Source organism: Lithobates pipiens, unplaced genomic scaffold (assembly GCF_037356315.1).
Source record: "Lithobates pipiens isolate NorthernLeopardFrog02 unplaced genomic scaffold, aLitPip1_a1.2 Scaffold_18, whole genome shotgun sequence".
NCBI classification, from domain to species: Eukaryota; Metazoa; Chordata; class Amphibia; order Anura; family Ranidae; genus Lithobates; species Lithobates pipiens.
In genome coordinates this window covers 590,329,182-590,348,431 of record NW_027507758.1, presented here as the reverse complement: position 1 = coordinate 590,348,431, position 19,250 = coordinate 590,329,182, and positions in this window count along the sequence as shown.

Here is a 19,250-nt window from a genome sequence, read left to right as displayed (position 1 = left end):
ATGTGGTATCCCCGTACTCAGAAGAAGCAGCAGAATTTATTTTGGGGTGTCATTTCACATATGCCCATAGCATGTGTGAGCAATATATCATTTAGTGACAACTTTGTGTAAAAAAAAAAAAATTTTTTTTTTTTGTCATTATTCAATCGCTTGAGGCAAAAAAATAAAATATTCAATGGGCTCAACATGCCACTTATCAATTTCCTTAGGGGGTCTACTTTCCAAAATGGGGTCATTTGGGGGGGTTTTGTACTGCCCTGCCATTTTAGCACCTCAAGAAATGATAGGCAGTCGTAAACTAAAAGCTGCGTAAATTCCAGAAAACGTACCTTAGTTTGTAGATGTGACAACTTTTGCGCAAACCAATAAATATACAGTTATTGACTTTTTTTTTACCAAAGACATGTGGCTGAATACATTTTGGCCTAAATGTATGACTAAAATTGAGTTTATTGGATTTTTCTAATAACAAAAAGTAGAAAATATCATTTTTTTCAAAATTTGCGGTCTTTTTACGTTTATATCGCAAAAAATAAAAATCGCAGAGGCAATCAAATACCATCAAAAGAAAGCTCTATTTGTGGGAAGAAAAGGACGCAAAATTTGTTTGGGTACAACATTGCATGACCGCGCAATTACCAGTTAAAGCAGCGCAGTGCCAAATTGTAAAAAGACCTCTGGTCATTTACCAGCAAAATGGTCCGGTCTGAAAGTGGTTAAAGAAGAAATCTTACCTTAATATAGTCCTTCTGCAGGACCCGAATAATGGCAGAACAGGTCTTTGGGATACTGATCCCCAGAGCCTGGTGGAGATGCCTGTTGAGAACTTGAGATCCTGCAGACTTCTCCCAGTCACCAAGTACCACATCGTGGTGACTAGCCTCTGCTAGGGAGTGATGGCTTGCCGCATGCAGGTGTCCTGCTTTGTAATATAAGGAGACAGCAAAGCCAACAGATGGTGAAAAACGGGGTCCGTCATCCTAAGAAAGTTCCGGATTATTCTCCTGGATCTCACGCAGCAAAGGCATATGAGAGAATTGGTTACACTGAAGTGATCAATTCTTGGTCCATGAACTCCTCCCCACCCTGTTCATGGACTGGGCTTGGGTCAAAGTAAGAACCCCAACACCAAGCCTCCGCACAGCACGAAATCTATGATGAGTATGTACCCACAACATGGCTTTAAAATGGTTGGCTGCTCAGAATGAACTAACAGAACGCACTGAAGAACAGCAAGGCCTGTGAAGAGCGAACTGAAAATCAGAAACAAGTGGACAAGAGAGCACTGAAAAACACAAACTGACTACACACACTGAAGAGCAGATACAAACCCCACAAGCACAAACTGAACAGCAGTAAAACAATCTGAAAAGCATGAGTCTGAAAAGCGTGAATCGTCTCTCAGCAAAATTCTACTAACGCGAGAAACACGAGATTAGCAGAGGGAGCCCAAAGGGTGGTGCAGTGGCTATTGAACTTCCTTTTTATAGTCCCGTGATACGTGTTGTATGTCACTGTGTTCTTGATGGTCAGAATTTGGTGTGACCGTGTGTATGCAAGACAGCTTGAGTGGAATTCCATCGGAAAAACCTTTAGAGTTTATTCCGACAGGAAAACCGGTCATGTGTACAGGGCCTTAGAGTCTGATATGGATTATTATTTTTTTTTTATTTCAATAATTTTTATTGAAGATTTTCATCAGAACAATAAAGATGAACATTCCTTAAAACAAATAAGCATAGTCCACCTTTGCATATATATAGCCAATCTAGACAAACATAGATCTAGACAATAACATAACAGAACAGACCTGTAAAACAATCAGGCAATATGTTGATATATCAGTTGTATTATCCTGAACCCATATCATCTAGTCTATTCCCTTAAATGGAGTATGTCTAGTCAAAGCACACGAGCCTCAGGCCCCCTGGCGCCCCAAATGGGATCAAGCTGCAGACCAGGGGTTGGGCCCGCCCACCAAAACTAGGGTACTCCCATCCCATCCCTACCGGGTTCAACTACCTGGGATGCCGATAGGTATTTTGGGCGATTAACTAGCCCGTAGCATGGCTGCTGTCTTTCTTAGGACCCCATGCGGGGCACATCACGGTACACCAAGGGAGGTGAAGAAGGAGGGAATAGAGAAAACGTGTGAAAGAGGAGAAGAGAGAATGTAATATGCTATTCAAGTGTTACCTGCCCCGGACTGATATGGATTTTAAGGGAAAACCTCACATAAATAACAAGAAAATTTGTGTGTATCCCCCCCCCCCAAAGCTGATCACAGACCCTTATCCTAACATGCAGCCTGGACATACATGTACCTCCCCTTTCCTGAACTGGCCACATGCCCTCAACATATGGAGGTAGTTACCAGAGGAGACCCCTGGCAAAGCACCTTATCCCCATGTTAACCCAACCCTGGCTTAGTAGTTGTGAGGAACTGCAGACACCTAAAAACCCCAAACTTTTTCTTAAATTTCAGTGACATGGACCAGAACAGGACATTTGATGGGATTCAAGCATCAAACAAGGGATGAGACTTATTGATAAACGATTGGCAGTCAGAATGTATTTAACAACTTAAAGCGAAGGGCCGTTTAAAAAAAAAAAAAGTCAGCAGCTGCAAACACTGCAGCTGCTGACTTAATCAGCCCACTTACCTGTCCAGGGCGCCCGCGATGTCGGCCGCCCGAGGCCGACCCGTCCCTCAGCTCTCGGGTCCCGGCACCGCCATTCCTTGTAAGGGAAACAGGCAGTGGAGCCTTACGGCTTCACTGCCCGTTTCCTACTGCGCATGCGTGAGTCATGCAGCGCTTTGTGAATGGGACGCGCTGTGTTCTGGAACACACAGTTCCCAGAACACAGCGCGACCCATTACCCAGAAGACGCCACACGGAGGAGAGAAGAAAAGAAGATCTCTGCGGAGGAGGAAGAGGAAGATTAGGATTATGTGCCTAGCAACAAACACTTGTGGTAAGTAAAAAAAAAAATTTTTTTTTTTTGATTTTTTTTCAGGGTGGCCCTCCACTTTAAAGACCGCCTATCGAGGAAGGGCGGTTTTGCACGGGTCCAGCGGACTCAATATCTGCCGGCCACCCGCGATCGCTCCACAGAGAGGCAGAACAGGATCAATCTGCATATGTAAGCAAGGCAGATCCCCGTTCTGACAGGGATGAAACATGGAGATCTTCTGCAGCGGTCTCACGTTTTTCTTCCTGTCAGTACCTCCCCCACATAGTAAGAAAGCACAAACAGGGAACACATTTAACACTTTGATCACCCCTGATTAACCCCTTCCCTGCCAGTGTAATTTATACAGTGACAGTGCATTTCTTTTTTTTTTTTTTTTTTTTTTTTTTTTTTTTTGCTTTCAAAAGATTTTTATTTTCAAAGTACAACATATAGAAAAATACAAAGACACTTCAGGTGCCAACATCAGAACATGAGTATAAACCGTAGTGGACACACAACTGAACATCTGCAATACAGACAAGAACCTTACGGTCCCCTAAGACATTAAGCAGTAGAAAATCTGTACTTATAACCAGTAATTACAGGGATAAGTATGTATTCGATCTACATTGTTATAAGTTAGCATGAAAAAGGAGAAAGCAGAGGGGCGGAAGTCTGGGAACCAGGGAGAACAGCCCAACACCCCTAGTGGGAGCTCGCTGTGTCGGACCGTCGCCCCCTCGGATCCCCGCTAGTCCCTGTTCCCGCTGCATATCTGGGAGAGGCACAGGGCGGTAAGGAATTATGAGGAGCTTCCTAAAGCTACCAGGGAAGGCCCACAATATACAGACGATTAAAAAGTTGGAATACATCCTGGGTCCCTTCTAGGTCAGCCGAGATGATTTGGCTCTGGTTTGGCACCACCATCACATACTCTTGTAAAAGCATGAAGAGAACGAAAGAGATAAAGGAAGAAAGAGAGAGAGTTTGAAGATTTTAGATAGGGAGAACACAGGGGGGAGAAGAGGGGGAGACAGGGGGAGCCAGGGAGAGCAAATGGAGCTCGGGCAGTTCTTAAGAAATAGTATCCAACCACCATTTAAATGCTTTAATGTCTGTCCCAGGTGGGAAATCGCGGTTGTTAAAAATGTGCGCCAGGGGGTGGGAGTTGGAGACTAAGAAAGAGTTCAGTTTCATTCGGTCCCAGAGAGCTAGAGATTGAGATAGTATAGGAGAGAGGATGGGGGGTCGTTCCTTGTGAGGGATCCAGAGTAGATAATCTAGGGTATACTTAGGAACAGCCTGTCTCTCTATGTTCATCCAGTCAGGTTTTTCGAGTCTGGAGTATATTGTGGATAATTGAGCTAGTCTGGCCGCTTGGAAGTACCAAGACAGTTTAGGAACACCCAAACCTCCTTTTCTCCTAAGTCTATATAACGTGTTACAAGGTAGCCGGTGTCCCTTTTTGCCCCATATGAAGCTCATTATCTTTTTCTGGAGGGATTGCAGGTGGTCCGACCGAACGTTGATCGGAACTGCCCTGAATAAATATAGCAGCCTGGGAAGAAATGTCATTTTGAGTGAGTGAATCTTACCCAACCAAGAGAGATTCCCCTGGGCCCAATTTTGCAAGTCTGCTTCTAATTTCTTGTAGGTAGGAGGAAAGTTGGCCGCATAAAGTTGTTCAATCTTGGGAGTCAGTTTGATCCCCAGGTAATCTAAGAAATTGTCTTTCCATTCAAATTTAAAACTGCTTCGTAAGGTGGCAACCATGGACTGGGGAAGCGAGACATTGAGGGCGTGAGATTTTGAGTAATTAACCCTGAGACCTGACGCCCTTGTAAAGGTGTCTAGGAGCTTGCATAGATTTGGTAGGGATGTGATAGGGGATGTAATGAAAAGGAGCACATCATCTGCGAATAGACCGCATTTATGTGTCTGAGATCCACAGGAAACCCCTTGTATGTTGGGGTTAGTGCGGATTCCTATGGCCAGAGTCTCAATAGCTATAGCAAATATTAATGGGGAGAGCGGACACCCTTGTCTGGTGCCCCTCGCTATGCTTAGTGATTGTGAGTAGTGACCTAAGAGACGTATTGATGCCGAGGGTGTGGAATATAAGGAGTGTAGAATGCCCATAAACCTGTCGCCGAACCCCCAACGTTCCATGAGTGAGAAAGTATATGGCCACTTTAAAGAATCGAAGGCTTTATGTAAGTCCATGGATAAAAGCATGCCCTCTTGCTTGGGACTCCCTTCCCAGTTGGATTGGAGGATCGAAACTATATCGATAGCTCTACGAGTTAGATCCGGTCCTTGACGGCCCGGGATGAATCCCACTTGGTCTTTATGAACATATCTACTAATAAAGGAGGCTAGCCTATTGGAAAGGATTTTTGTGAGAATCTTTAGGTCATTATTGATTAGGGAGATGGGTCTATAGTTCTCTACTTCTTCCCAGTTCTTATTCGGTTTAGGGATGACCGAGATGTACGCGGAGTTCAACTGGGGGTCTAAGGGGGAACCCTTGGTTAATGAATTGAAAAATTTAGCCAGATGCGGCACCAGGATGTCAACAAAGGTCTTATAGTATGGTGAGGAGAGACCATCAGGTCCTGGAGCAGACCCTGTTTTAAGAGATTTTATGACATCTCTAGTCTCCTCCTCGGAGATTTCGGCTTCCATGAGATCTCTGTGATCCTTTGAGAGTGTTGGGATGGGCAAGTCCCTCAGTAAGGTCTCACCTACATCCCGGTCATCCCCTGATGTCGAGCTGTAGAGCTTAGCATAGTAATCCTGAAACGCTTTAAGTATTTTAGTGGGGTTGGCAGAGAGGGCTTGTCCAGCAGTTCTAATTTTTGGGAAAGTATTAGTATGAGTCTTGGGCGATAATTTGGCTGCCAGCATGGAGCCAATCTTATCCTTCTGGTTATGAAACTTGGCACTGCTCCACCGGATTTCTTTTCGGTTCTGGCAGTCAAAGCTAAGTTCAACTCTAGTCTGGAAGCGTCAACCAAGTCTGCCAGAGCCCTTGACGGGTCTTGTTTGTGTTGGGATTGTAGTGTTTTAAATTTGGTTTCTAGGTTTTTGATGAAGAACGTACGTTCCCTCTTAATGCGTGAAGCTATGTCTATGATTTTACCCCTGATCACGACTTTGTGGGCCGCCCATAGGGTCTCTGGTGAGATTCCTCCCACTGCATTAAGAAGGAAGTATTCTCTCAAGGCGTCTTCAATGTCTTTTGATGCGCTAGGATCGTTCAAAAGAGATTCATTGAGCCTCCAATGGAACCCCGCCACCCTTGTCACTACCGTGTGTATTGAGGCGCTGACTATAGAGTGGTCTGACCAGGAAACATCGATAATCGAAGCTTTGTGTATAGAAGGGATCATCCCCGGTGGGACCAGAATATGGTCAATTCTAGCATAGGATTGATGTGGGGAAGAATAGTGGGTGAAATCTCTCTTGGTTGGGTGCAACTCCCTCCAGACATCTATCAGACCATATTCATGTAGTTTCCTAGCGATGGATAGGCTAGCCTTAGTGGGACGTGTGAGCTGAGATCCCTGTGGTCTGGATTTATCGAGCCCTTGATCAAAAGCTACATTAGAGTCTCCCCCAAAAATTACCCTGCCCTCAGTGAGGGGCCGGAGAATCCTTAGAAGGTCTTGAAAAAATTTGGATTGACCTTTGTTCGGGGCATAATATGAAACTATGGTGTATAGGACTCCCTCAATTAGGCCCTTGACCAATATGTATCTACCCTCGGGATCTCTGATGGTGGAAGAATGCTCAAATCTACACGATTTAGCGAAAAGGATTCCCACCCCTTTAGTCTTATTCTCGGCATTCGCTAAGAAAAAAGTTGGGTACCGCGGGTGGAGAAATTTGGGGCTGTACCGGATTGGGAAATGTGTTTCCTGTAGGAGAATAATATCTAAGTTAAGGGAGCGGTAATGTTCAAATGCTAGTTTCCTCTTACTGGGGGAGTTAAGGCCCTGTACATTGTGAGAGGCAATTCTAAGGGGCCTCTTAGTGTTATCTAAGTTTGTCATAGAACCTCGGTGGTAAAAGTCTGTAGAAATGGAAATCTCTTACCCATAACGAGCTTCTTCCACACAGGTCTGGCATGTGGCGATGAGGTGATCCTGTCTGAGAACTGAACCCACTGTCGTGAACATCCCGTCACCTGGCTCCAAAGGGGGAAGGGGAGGGAGAAGGGGAGAAAGAGAGAGATAAGAGCAAGAAAGTAAGACATCTTCCAAGGGGGTCTACGTAGCCCAGGGGAGAGCACCCCAAGGGTCCGCAGAGTAATAGACGTCGGCGTCTGTATTCTAGAGCCGACTCCCTGACTCGCAGAGACAAGGACCTGTCTCTGCGGTGAGGGTTGAGGCGCAAGGGGATCACCTCCACCCCTTACTGAACTAACAACCAGTAATATAAAGAGAAAAATTCCCTCCGGGCTAATCCCGGTACAGCACCAGAACTAAGTGAATCCGGATTGATAATAATCAAGTACAAGCAAATAAGAGAATGATAAGACTAGTATTCAAAGAGCTAAAACTATAAGTTGAGAGTGAACCGGTCCCATTCCCCCCTCTTCCTCAAGAAGAGGTGGGAGCGGGCCTGTAGGGATAATCAAGGTTAAGCTATAAAATCTAAACATTACCAACAAAGATAACATGTGACCAATCCGGCTAAAGTCTCTCACCAAGCGTTAGGCATGGATAAACAGATGTATTCTAGTCAGATGACCGAAGGGGGGGGGTGGTCCCCAGAAAAATAGGGGCCCCACCCCCCCTTCAACCAGCCTGCCACGACCCCGAGCCCCCAGCCACGAATGGCGAATACATCACCATTACAAGAGGCACTAGGTCCCGCAAAAAAAAAACTGTCCTGGGGGGAGCTCAAGGGAACGCAGCCACAGAAAAAAAAATGAGATGCCCAAAAAAATTTGCATATGGGTAAAAATAAAGAATAAAAAAAAGGTAGGGGGTAAGCCTGACCCCAACTGCCGGATAGCAAGTAAAATGTAAAAGGAAAATAAACCTGAGTAGGGGATCACACTGGGGCAGGTTAACTAGAGGGGGTTCTCGACCTCCTCCCAAACGGAAAAACCTGACCCAGGCACTCGATCCAAAACCAATCTAAGAACAAACAGGTGCCCCAAAAATCGAAGAGAGTCACATTATGGGGGTCTTCCCTCTCTTGATTTCTTATTCTTCCCAGGGATCCAGACTGGAGAGACCGGGCTCGATGGTTGCGGACGCTTGGCAGATGCAGCAGGATTAGCCGTTACTTCCATGGGCGCCTCATGAGAGATGAGTTTGAGATGGAGGAGAAGCTTTTCACCTTCTGGGAGACTGGAGAAGGCGTAGGGATGTCCGTTGTAGTTGAATCTGACTGCAAACGGAAAGGCCCAACGGTATTTGATCTCCTGATTAGAGAGGACTGTAAGAAGAGGCTTCAGGGCCCTCCTTTTCTGAATAGTGACCGGAGACAGGTCTGCGAATATCTGGAGTTGGTGGCCCTGGAAGGCTATCTGTGGTTGCAGCCTGGACTGCTTCAGAATCTCCTCCTTCACAGCGTAGAAGTGTGGTTTGACGAGAATATCTCTCGGGGAACCATCTTTCCTCATGGAACCGAGGGTCCTGTGGGCTCTATCTAACTCCAGGCGATGAGACGGGATGTTCGGAATTAAGTCCTTAAAAAAATCCTGAATTGTTGCGGAAACATCCGTGTAGGATTCAGGTAGGCCTCGAATTCTGAGGTTATATCTTCTGGATCTATTTTCCAGGTCATCGATCCTGGAGAGGGCCACATCTAATTGTTCCTGCAGGGTCTGGATGTGGGCAGCATTTTGGTTAGTGCGGGAAACAGTAATGTCCAGTTTGTTCTCTATGGCTTCCATTCTGGAGCCTAAGTTTGCAAAGTCTGATTTCATATCTCCCGTGATCTGGGCTGCCGTGTTAGCTAGGCCTCTTTCCAAGAGTGTGGAGAGTTTGTGGAACAGGTCTCCCTGCTGTGAGAAGGAGTCCTGGTCAGGGGGGTATGGAGAATGGGTTTCCAGGAGATTCGGGGAGGTAGGCCTCAGAGGAGTCAGTGCACTGTCTGCCGCATGGTGGCCCAGGAGAGACTCTGTGGAAGCTGGGGAAGGTGTTTGGAGAAGGTGTTGGCCTCCCTGGGCAACCTGGGAGTATGAGAGAGTAGCCGGGGCGATCACTTGCCTGTGTTCTGGCTTCTTTTCTCCGGAGGCCGCGTGTGATTGTGTGACAGAATGTCCGGCGGCCATCTTGGTACACCCGTTCGCTCCGGCCTTGTGGAAGTCAGGTCCCAGGTCTCGTCTGGCGGCGGGGCCCGGCATCTCGGAACGGTCTCGCTATGTTCCCCTGTGTAGAGGAGGTGGAATCCGGAAGATTCGGTCGGTGTAGCGGTGCTTAGGGCTATCGCGGGGTAGAGGTGATGCGGAGCGCCCTGCTTAAGCAGCCATTACGGCGCGCCCGCGCATGCGCACTCTAGTGCATTTCTTTTTAGCACTGATCACTGTGTTGGTGTCACTGGTCACTGGTCGCAATGTCGCAGTCCCGCTAAAAATTGCTGCTATTACCAGTAAAAACAATAAAAAATAAATAAAAGACCATAAATGTATTCCATAGTTTGTAGACGCTATAACATTCGCGCAAACCAATCAATATACCCTTATTGTTATTTTTTTACCAAAAATATGTAGAAGAAAACATATTGGCCTAAATTTATGAAGAAATTTGTTTTGTTTTTTTACTTTTTTGGGATATGTATTATAGCAGAAAGTAAGAAATATATATATATATTTTTTTCAAAATTGTTGTTTTTTTTGCTTATAAAGCAAAAAATAAAAACTGCAGAGGTCATCATGTACCTCCAAAAGAAAGCTCTATTTGTGGGAGAAAAGGGACATCAATTTTATTTGGGTACAGCTTTGCATGCCCGCGCAATTTTCAGTTAAAGTAATGCAGTGCCGTATCGCAAAAATGGCCTGGTCATTAAGGGGGTAAATCCTTCCAGGGCTGAAGTGGTTAAACTAGAACTAGAAATTAATATATTGCAATTTATTAGTCCCTAGATGTGGGGCAAGATTAATTTGACTTTTTTCAGTTTTTATTTTATTTTTTTACCTAGTGACCCTGGCAGTAGCACACTTCCTATCCTAGGATAACAGTGCTTGTAGGCAGGTACAGGTTGCATCTTCTTCCAACCTGAAGGCAGTGCATGACTCCTTCAGGCTGGAAGGAATTCATTAGGGGGAAATTATTTCCTCTTGTGGACATTACAGGCAGGCATCGTGGGAGGACTGTTGCCCCATTGTGCGCTAAAATCGCACAGGATCTCAGGTGGCCATTTTGACAGGGGGCCTTATAAATAGAGGATTCCCACATCATTAAAGCGCACCTGCGGCATGTTTTAAGACAGGGAGAGAACCCTACTGGCTAGGAACATAATAGACATGTTCAATGCAGGGAGAGGTACTGGATGACAGGTGACAGAATAGGGTTGCCTTGCAGTGTGCTCCTACATTGCGTCATCTGGAACAGGATCCATGAATAGCCTCTTACAGCAGGAACCTGTACAATTTGTGCCATATCACAGTGTCACCTGAAGAAGAGAAGAAGAGAAAGCGGCGGAGAAAGAAGACCGGGCCACCGCTAGTAAAAGAGCTGGAAGAAGAAAGCAGAGGCCTGGCAAGAAGAACCGAAGAGGGGGACAAGACCCCTGAAGTCAGAAGAAGAGGCAGTGACGACAAAAGCCCGGGCCACCGCTAGTAAAAGAGCTATAAGAAGATAGCGGTGGCCCGGCAAGAAGAACCGAAGAGGGGGACAAGACCCCCGAAGTCATAAGAAGACCCCCGGACGGCAGCGGCGACGAAGAAGAAAGGCGAGAAGACCCCCCAAGACGGAAGACCACTGGAGCTGTCCAATAAATTATTTTAAAAACATGTGTTGTGTTTTTTTCTTTACACTTTTTTTCACCAGGTGAATGGGTAGGGGTACATTGTACCCCAATACTCATGCACATAGGGTGGGGGGCCGGTATCTGGGGGCCCCCTTATTAAAGGGGCTCCCGTATTCTGATAAGCCCCCCGCCCGCAGACCCCGACGGCCAGGGTTGTCGGGAAGAGGCCCTTGTCCTCATCAACGTGGGGACAAGGTGCTTTGGAGTGGGGGGGCACAGGGCCCCCCTTTCCCCAAAGCACCCCCCATGTTGAGGGCACGCGGCCTGGTATGCCTCAGGAGGGGGCGCTTGCTCGTCCTCACCTCCTTTCCTGACCGGCCGGGCTGCATGCTCGGATAAGGGTCTGATGTGGATTTTGGGGGGGACCCCCACGCCGTTTTTTTCAGCGTAGGGCTTCCCCTTTAAGTACATACCAAGTGACGGGGCCAGCCAGGTGTCAATCTCGCCGATTGAGGCGGCGACATTGACCTCCTTCGCTTGTTACGTCTACCAGGAGCCGCGTTCAAAATGAACGGACTTTCTTTGTGTGTGGGCAAGTCCATTCATTTCAAAAGTCCGGACTATGACTCTCGCCATAGTCCGGCGGTTTGTCCGCCGGAAAAGTCCGGGCATGTGTGGGCAGGTCCGCTAATTCAGAAAGTCTGGCGGACATCCGCTGCAAAGTTTGGTGGTTTGTCTGCCGGATTAAGTCCTCCGGATAGTCCGATCGTGTGTACCCGGCACTCCTGTACTAAATCTATGGTGGATAAGCATTGTCACCCTAGCATACAAAGTATCAGATATCGGGAAATGTACATATATCAATATATAATTAGAAAACCTGATCCAAAGATACACTATATTACCAAAACTATTGGGACACCTGCCTTTTCATGCACATGGGTTCCATATTGAGTTGGCCCACCCTTTGCAGCTATAACAGCTTCAACTCTTCTGGGAAGGCTGTCCACAAGGTTTAGGAGTGTGTCAGCAAGTCCCAGCCAATGTTTCAAAAATATAAAAACCAAGCTAATGCATCTACAATATATCAAAATGTTCTTTTTTGGGGCTTAGAAACATTTTAACACCCTAAATTCACCCTAAATATAGATATACTGATAATCCAATCTCAATAGGGAAGAGCAAATCAATCTTCCACAAGATAAACAAGAATTCGGGGAATTAAGCTATCTCAGGAGGGGCCAAATACTAGAATAAAAGTGTTCCTGCAGACTAGATATAATTGCACAGAGATGCCCTGTGTGATGCCATGTGCAGAAGACCATACATTACATTTTTAATTACATAAATAAGATAAATGTAAAAAGCTTTATCAGGACTATTTCAGTTAGGACTGTGATCTAAAATAAAAATAAAAAATCTGTTATTATTTTAAATGTTATCATCACTCTAAAAAGAAGGTAAGTTAAACATAAAAGGCTTTTCTTTTCATTTAAGCTGTCTTCCTTGATACTGAAAAAAAAACTAACCCTGGATTTAAAAAAAAATATCTTTTCATTTAAAGTAAAAGATGTAAATTCAATCAGTTAAGTCTTATGATATGCTTTAGCATGTTAACGTAAGTTTAATTTTATTTATTTTTTTGAATCTGCACCTTTCATTAAATTAATAGTGAGAAAGAAACACATTAAAAAAGCTCTACACTTCACCTGCAAATGAAAATAGTGTTCCATCCAAAATTAATAAAAACATTTTTACTGCAGCTATTCAATAAAACTTTGACATACTGTGCAATACACTTTTATTAATAGTATGTTAAACAGCTCTTTAAAACAAAACAAAAAACCCATAAAAAGACATATGAGAAAAATCGTATTCACTATACTCTGTAAACTAATCTAAATATAACTGCAATGTAAAAAAAAAAAAAACTTCAGACATTATGCGATAAGCCAAAAAAGTGATAAAAAAAACTCTGTACTTTATCACCCATAAATAATGTCTCACCGAAAAATTAATAAATGCAAAATTAGAACCTAAATATAGGGTGCATTATGATCTTATTAATGGTGTAAGGAACAGTGTAGTAAATGAAAATAAAGAAAGAACGAAAAACAATAAAATAAAAGAATAATGCCCCATACACACAATTAGAAATTCCGTCAGAAAAAAACTTGGATGGTTTTTCTGACGGAATTCCGCTCAAGCTTGGCTTGCATACACACGGTCACACAAAAGTTCTCTGAACTTTCAACCGTCAAGAACTCGGTGACGGAAGACAATACGACGAGCCGAGAACATTATTCAATGCTTCCAAGCATGCGTCGAATTGTTTCCGAGCATGCGTAGGAATTTTGCGTGTCAGAATTGGTACAGACAATCCAAATTTCCGATCAAAACTTTTTCCGACCGAAAAATAGAGAACCTGCCCTCAATCTTTTGCTGTCTTGAATTCTGCCAGCAAAAGTCAGATGGAGCATACACATGGTCGGAATTTCTGAGCAAAAGCTCGCAATCCGACTTTTGCTGGCAGAATTTCTGATCGTGTGTACGGGGCATAACGATTTAGGGCCCTATACTCTGTGAGCAAATAATAATCAAATAGTGTTTTTTTTTTGTGTTCAGGAAAAACTTTAAAGGTATAGACTTCAAATATAATATAATGTCACACTACAGGCATAGTTGCCAACTGTCCCGAATTTCCCGGGACATTCCCGGGATTAGGACATTTGTCCCAAATTAATTTTGTCCTGGGAAATGGGACCTCTAGCGGCCGGCGGAAAAAATGTCTCCGCCGGCCGCCATTTTTAAGAAGACCAGAAGCTGGTCTTCAATAGAGAACCTGTGGTGCCGCCCACTGCCAGTGTGTGTGTGAAGAGCAGTGGGCCCCGCCACAGTTCAAAGTCAGCACGGCAACGAGGCTGCCAATTGGAGGCCAGGAGATGTAATGTCCTGTCAGGGGAGTCCGTGCAGTGAGTATGTCGGGGCCAGTCTGTGGATGTGGGGGCCAGTCTGTGGATGTGGGGGCTAGTCTGTGGATGTGGGGACCAGTCTGTGGATGTCGGGGCCAGTCTGTGGATGTGGGGGCCAGTCTGTGGATATGGGGGCCAGTCTGTGGATGCGGGGGCCAGTCTGTGGATGCGGAGGCCAGTCTGTGGATGCGGGGCCAGTCTGTGGGGGCGGGTCTGGAGATGTGGGGGGGGGGGCAGTCTGGATGAGTTGAATGATTTAATTTCATATTACAATGTAATAATAGAAATAATACGCTTCAATCATCCTGACACCATAACAATCATGGCGCCGGGATGATTGAAGCGCTAACCCCAGGTATTTGGAGTATCTTTATCTGCTGATTGTCAAACTCTGGCAAACACATATTGCTATTGTGGTGTAGGACCGGGGGGCTGCTGTCTCTCCTTTCCCTCCACCCCCCCACATTCATCTCAGACTCTAACCACACCCCTTTGAGCCACGCCTACTATTTTACGTAAACCACGTCCATAGTGTGCCACATTTTTCACCTTTTTATATGCCACACCTATAACCGCATGCCCGTCCCCTAATTATAATACAACTCCGCCTACTGCCAAAAAAGTGTCCCAAATTATTTTTTTACAATGTTGGCAACTATGTACAGGATCTGGTATGATTCGCACAGCTCCACTGAAATTTGCTGTCTGATGTATTAAAGAACTATCTTATATGATTGTTAGCGCCATTTAGTGCCCATAATGCAGTATTTGTTTTTAAATACTTCAGTCAGTAAAAAGGGAATTTAGGCCACTAGATGTGACAAAATAGACTTACTTATTTCCTTTCTTTCTCCTTGTCTCTTTTCCTCCCAGCCAGGGGTTATAGCCGCACTTATTTCTTCCCAACATTTTACTTTCCTAATGTGGTCTCCATGGAGTGGATGTGACACATCCCACAGTTCAGGATGGGCCTGCATTGCATTGATCAGATCCACTTGAGATACTGCACTTGCCATCTTGTCTTGCTGTTCTCCTATCAACTACCCACAGTCACATGGCTGTGCAAAGCACTCTTTGGTAATCTATGCATAGACAGGTATTTCCTGTTTTTGCATAGATTACAGTGTCCAATCAACTTTTTGCAGCAGAAAAAAACGCCGGAAGCTTAAAAAAGCTTAAAAACGCTGCTGCCGTGTTTTTGCGCGTTTTCCCGCGATTCGCGTTTTTACAGCTCCACGGGACGCACTGGTCCTGTTTTTTTTTTACAGCTTAAAAACGCCTAGGCCATTTGCAGCTCAAAAACACCTAGGTGGGCATGAAGCCATAGACTAACATGGACAGGCGTTTTTAAGCTGCAAAAAAACGCTCAAAAAAGCGGCTGTGAAAAACGTCCATGTGCATGAGGACTAACAATCAAAGGAGATAGCTCTATAACACAGAATATGGCAAATTTCATTGGAGCTGTGTGTATGTGTGTCACATAGACGCCCTATATTTGAAAGTCTACACCTGTGGAACTTATTGCTGGATACCTACTTGAAAAAAGGACTGCACTGAAAATGGACAACTACCCTGAAACAGCTGTGTGCCATTTACAGCAAGTTATGCCGTGCACACACGACCGGACTTTCCAGCAGACTAGGTCCAACGGAATCATTCCGTCGGATAGTCCGATCGTTTTTCTTAAAAAAAAAAAAAATCAGACGGACCTAGAAAGAAAACATGTTTTAAATCTGTCCGACAGACTCAATTCCTATTGGGAAAACCGTTTGTCTGTATGCTGGTCCAACGGACCAAATACGGCGCAAGGGCAGCTACTGGCTACTGGCTATTGAACTTCCTTTTCTAGTCCCGTTGCACGTCATCACGTTCAAAACGTACGGTCTTTCGAAGGGACTTTAGTCCGTTCGTGTGTGGGCAAGTCCGTTTGTTCGGAAGTCTGTCGGAACTCTGCCGAAAAAGTCAGTCGGGAAGACCGTCGGATCTTTTCTGGCAGAAAGTCCGGTCGTGTGTACGCGGCATTACTCTTCAACAGGCATTCTCAACCAGGGTTCCCTGGCACCCTAGGGTTCCTCCAGAGATTCAAACCAGCAACAATTAAGTACATTGCTCACTAGTGTAGAAAACCCAATAAACTCATTGCATACTTTTGGGTATCATTTTTAACCACCTGTCGACCACTGCACGCCGTTTCAGGCAGGCAAAAGGGTGTACCCGTACGTCCCTTTGAATTTGCCGCCTAGATGGTGTGAGGACTGCGGGAGCGTGCCCACAGGTCCACGCCCACAGGTCCCGCAAACTCGATGTTCGCAGATGGCCCTTGATTGCAGCGAGGAGAGGCAGAACGGGGGAGATACAAACAAGGCATTTCCCTGTTCTGCCTAGCAACATTACCGGGATCTACTGCTCTCTGTCATTGGGAGCAGGGATTTCTGTCAGGTTGTAGTGAGCCCATCCCCCCTACAGTTAGAACAGATCCAGGGAACAAATTAAGCCCCTTGATCGCCCCCTAGTTTCCTTCCCTGTAGCTCTGATTGCTGTATAAATGTTAACAGTCCCATAATAGTGTCAAAAGTGTCCGTTCTGTCTGCCATAATGTCACAGTCCCGATAAAAATTGCAGATTGCCGCCATTACTAGTAAAAAAAAAAAATAATAAAAAAACATTAATCTATCCCCAATTTTGTAGACGCTATAACTTTTGCACAAACCAATCAATACGCACTTGTTGCGATTTTTTTTTACCAAAAAATATGTAGAAGAATACACATTGGCCTAAACTGCGGAAGAATTTTTTTTTTTCTGAGGTAAAAAGAAGTTGAGAAAGGGAGTTTTACAATTAAAAGCTGTACCTGTGTTATAAACCAGCACTCATGGAGGCACAGTAGACTCTGTAGCTTAAAGGAAAGGAAATATGGAATAACGAACAAAGCTCCCAGTTTCTGGATTTGTGATGTATGGGGTTGACAAGGCTCACTTCACCAGTTTACTAAGGATAGGTTTGCCAAGCAGAGCAAAATGATGATACATTGTGAGCCATGGGTGTCCAACTCAATTTAATTGTGAGCCACATCAGCATTATGGTTGCCCTCAAATGGCCAGCTGTATCTGTAGGACAAGATGTCCAGAGCACCCCCCCCCCCCACATCAGATGTCAGGAGCCACCCCACCATCAGAAGTCAAAAGTTCCCCCACCATTCCTTACATCACAGTGCACCTCAACACCTACCTTATGCTGCTGCCGAGAAGAAGCTGGCGGCAAAGTTGGGAAGCAGAAAGTGCAGGGTCTAGAGGAGGACTGGAATCAGCTGCCAATATTTGCTGAATGCTGAGACCAGGTGTGGTGGAGATGAGGGGATGCTTCAGCTGTACTGAGAAGTGTAGAATCTGTAGGAGTAGTTCTGTCCTCCCCTATGTTGCCAATGGCAGAGACAAGGAAGTGGTAGAGATAAGGGGAGTGCCACAGCTGCAGGAGAGGTGTGAGGGCCACGTGAAATGGCCTAGGGGGCTGGATTTGACCTGCAGGCCATGTGTTTGACACATGTGCAGTAAACCCTTAATCATGAAAGATCAATGCAATTCACTGCATCCATAATTGGGGAAAGTGATGTCATTCAGATTATTTAGCTATATTAATTTACATATGTGCAGTATCCACTTAAGGACCGCCGCCTGTACATATATACATTGGCACAATGGCACAGACAGGCACATCAATGTACCTGTACGTGCCTGCCTTCCAGCGGGTGGGGGGTCCGATCGGACCCTCCCCGGTGGTGACGGCAGTCCATTTTGCTTCAGAAGTGATCCGTGAAGAGGGGGCGGTCATTGATTTCTGGCGAATGAGAAGCTTCCCCTGCTTCTGAACTGTAAAAACAGGCAGGAGGAAGTGATGTCACTCTCCTCGTGGCGGTCTTTTTGACCGGAGCGCCGAGGAGAGAAGACATCCTAGTAAGTGCACAACACTACACTGACACCAGGTACACATAGGCACACTTTCCACCCCCAGTCACCCCTGATCATCCCCCAGATCACCCCCTACACCCCCAGTCACAGAGTCACTGATTGCAGTGGTCATGTATTTACTGATCATTGCATTTAGTGTCATTTGTGAGTGTAAAAAGTGTCAGGGCATTTAGCTTTAGGCCCCTTTAGGTCCAGGGTAGCCCTCTACCCCCCCCTCTAATAAAGGTTTAAGCCCTTGATCGCCCCCCAGGTAACCCTTTCACCTACATTTGCCAGTGTCACTAAGTGATCACTGAATTAGTGTCGCTGGTGCTGCTAGGTAGCCAATTATTTTTTTAGGTTCACAGCCAGGTTTTTATAGCGTCAGGTAACCTCATATACAACTTAATAAAGCTTTTAACCCCCTGACTGCCCCTAGATTTAACCCTTTCACCAGTTATCACCGTATAAGTGTCACTGGTGACGCTGTTTAGCCAGTTAATAATTTAGTTATTTAGGTTCCCCGTCACCGCCGTTTGTGTCCCCTCGTTCATTTCCAGATTCTGTCAGCGGAGTTTGTGCCTTCAGAAGCTTAAGGTGTCCCCGCAGAGGACTGTGTCTACCTGCCCAGTTGACTCCGCTCATACGGGAGTCCAACCCATCCGGTAAGGACCCTCAGATACTACTTTTGAAATGCGTTGTTTCCTGCTGATTACCGCTGCCGGGGTTCACTTGCTTATCTCTCCCATCTGCAGTGTTTCTATCAAGGACATTATAATCACTATTTCTTTGGGTTCATTGCACGTTAATCAGACAGGACAATTTTAACTGATGGGTTCATTTTGATTTTCTTTATTGTTATTCATTTTTTTCACTGTGATTTTCACTTACACATTTAGTAGCGCAACTTTATTTTTATACTAACCTGACGCTGCCTGAGGCAACGCAGACCCTATCTGACCCTAAAACATAATTGATATCACCTGCCAGGCGATCAGGGGGTTAAACTTTTATTGGATAATAAATGGCGGGTGCCATGATGCTATAAAAACTAACTTACCAGCGTCACCCGTAACACTTATATGTGTCCAACTGATCCAGTAAGGACCCTCAGATACTACTATTGAAAGGATTTGTTTCCTGCTGATTACCGCTGCCGGGGTTCACCTGCTTATCTCTCCCATCTGCAGTGTTTCTATCAAGGACATTATAATCACTACTTCTTTGGGTTCATTGCACGTTAATCAGAAAGGACAATTTAACTGATAGGTTTATTTTGATTTTCTTTACACCCCTTTCACACCAGGGCGTTTTGCAGGCGCTATAGTGTTAGAAATAGTGCCTGCAATCCGCCCTAAAGAAGCTGCACCATTGTTTGTAGTGTGAAAGCCCCGAGGGCTTTCACACTACAGTGGTGCGCTGGTAGGACGTCAGGGAAAAGTCCTGCCAG